Raw genomic sequence first — 2,714 nt, forward strand, 5'->3', positions numbered from 1 at the left:
TCTTTAGTGTAATTAGGTCCTACTTGTCATTTTTGTTGTTTTGTTTTGTTTTTGTTGCAGTTGTTTTGGGGAATTCAGCCATAAGTTTTTTCCCAAAGCTGATGCTGTGAAGCGTGTTCCCTAGATTTTCTACTAGGATTTCTAGACTTTGAGGACTTACACTTGAGCCTTTAATTCATCTCATGTTAATGTTTATATATGTTGAGTGGTAGAGGTCTACTTTATTCTTCTGCATACAGCTAGCCAATTATCCCTGCACCATTCATTGAATAGGGAGTTCTTTCCCTATTGCCTATTTTTGTCAACATTGTTGCAGACCATCAGATAGTTGTACATGTGCAGGGTTATTTCTGGGTTCTCTCTTCTGTTCCATCAGTTGGACTATATGCCTGTTTTTGTATTAGTACTGCGCTGTTTTGGTTACTATAGCCTAAAGTATAGTTTGAAGATAAGCATTCTTGAGCCTGCATTGCAGGTGTTATAAAGCATTCTGTGTTCCTCAACCTGGATTGCTAAGTATGACATCAAAAAAGTTTGGTTCTTATAGGCCATATAAGAGCCTGATAGTATGCTCATAATACTATTCATTATTGATACCAGATATTAAGTTAGTGTTTACTGCTCATTAATGGATGTATTAATGAGCAGTTCTTTCCACTTTTGTAAAATAAAATTTTTAAAAATCTCCTCTCTCATTATTTCTACTTTTACTGATGTAGTATTGATTGGACAGCCATCATTTCTCATCTATGTTGCTGAAACAGTCTCCAAACTTTGTGACTCCGAACCCAACCTATTGTTAGCATCATGAAGGAAGACTTTGAAGAGCATAGATTTGAGGCCCCTGGAAAATATAATTTAATAGGTCTGAGGTGAACCACTCAACCTTATTGTTATCTTATTATTATTTTAATAAGGCAGGCCAAGATTACAGTGCTCATGCCTGTAATCCTAGCACTTTGGGCGGCTGAAGCAGGTGGATCACTTGAGGTCAGAAGTTCAAGACCAGTCTGGACAATAATGGTGAAACCCCATCTTTGGAAAAAATAGAAAAATTAGCCAGGCATGATGGCATATACTTGTAATCCTGCTATTTGGGAGGCTGAGGCTGGAAGATCGCCTGAAACTGGGAGGTTAAGGATGTGGTAAGCTGTGATCATGCCACTGCACTCCCGCCTGGGTGACAGAGTGAGACTCTGTCTCGCAAATAGATTTTTTTTCTAGCGTAATCCCATCTGAACTGGTTACTCTCAGCGCTTGAAGCACAGCAATTATCTTGGGTTCTACCTTCGCCAGGATTCTGGGAATTCCCTTTGCTTCTCCTATTTTTTTTCCCCCAAGTATTTCTCTTTTTTGCTATATTCTTTTATTTCGAAAGGGCTTATTCTTCTGTAACATCATGAAAAAAGGGTAATGAAAGGCACATTTTATCAGATAGTCTAGATATAAAAGTGTCTATTTTATCTTGCCACTTGAGCTACGTATACAATTCTTTGGAAACAATTTTTCTTCAGAATTTTAAAGGCATTACTCCACTGACATCTAAATTTTTGAGAAAATCAAAATTATTCTAATTTTTAAATTTACTTTTTTGTCTAATTGCTCTAATTATACCTTCTAGTACATTCTGATTCCTAATCTTTTGTAGGTGGCCTGTAATTTCTTTTTTCCACCTGTTCTTAAAACATTTTTTGGCTTCAGTATTTTGAAATTTAATAGCAACTTTCTGTGACTCTACTTTCACCTAGTGTGTTGGAGCTTCAGTGGGCCCTTTCAAAATGGAAAATACTCTCTTTCGGTTTGGGACAATTTTCTTGAGTCATTTCCTTGATAAATTCCTCCTCCTTATTTGTGTTGCTCTCTTTTTCTTAATTTTTGATTACTTTTATGTTGGACCTCCTGGGCTGATGTGATATTCCTATCTTTCTTCTCTTCTTTTTAATCTCCCTCCCTTTCTCCCCTCCTTCCTTCCTCCCATCCTGTCCCCTCTTCTGCCCTCCCCTTTTCTCTTCATCCCTTTACCTTCCCTCCCCTCCTTCCTTCCTGTATTAGTCAATTTGCATTGCAATACAGGAATACCTGAGGCTGAATAATTTATAAGAAAAATAGTCGTATTCTGGCTTATGGTGCAGCAGGCTGTATAGAAAGTGTGATGCCAGCATCTGTTTTGGTGATGGCTTCAGGAAGCTTCCAATCATGGTAGAAGGTGAGAGGGAAATAAGTGCATCACATGGCAGAAGAGCGAGGAAGAAGTGCCATGCTCTTTTAAACAAATATACCTCATGTGAACTCACAGAGAGAACTCATTACTGATAGGACACCATCAAGCATTCATGAGGTGTTTGCCCTCCTGACCCAAACACTTCCCACCAGGCCCCCACCTCTAACATTGTGAATCACATTTTAACCTAAGACTTGGAGGGGACAAAACATCCAAACCATCTCCCTCCCTCCCTCTGTCCTTCCTTCCTTCCCTCCTTCCTTCCTTCCTTCCTTTCTTTTTTTCTTACTCTCTGGAGATTTCCTCATGCTTCGCTTCTCTCCCATTTAAATTATATGTCTAATTTCCAAGGTCTTGTGTGTATTACTTTTAAACAGCATGTTGTTTTTTGCTCTTGGATGTAATATCTTCCCTTATCTTTGAGGATAAAATTAATTTCTTTCAATTTTTAAAAATGCATGGTTTAATAGCATGCCAATGTGCTTTTAAACTG

This window comes from Callithrix jacchus, chromosome 16, assembly GCF_049354715.1.
Source record: "Callithrix jacchus isolate 240 chromosome 16, calJac240_pri, whole genome shotgun sequence".
Classification (NCBI taxonomy): Eukaryota; Metazoa; Chordata; class Mammalia; order Primates; family Cebidae; genus Callithrix; species Callithrix jacchus.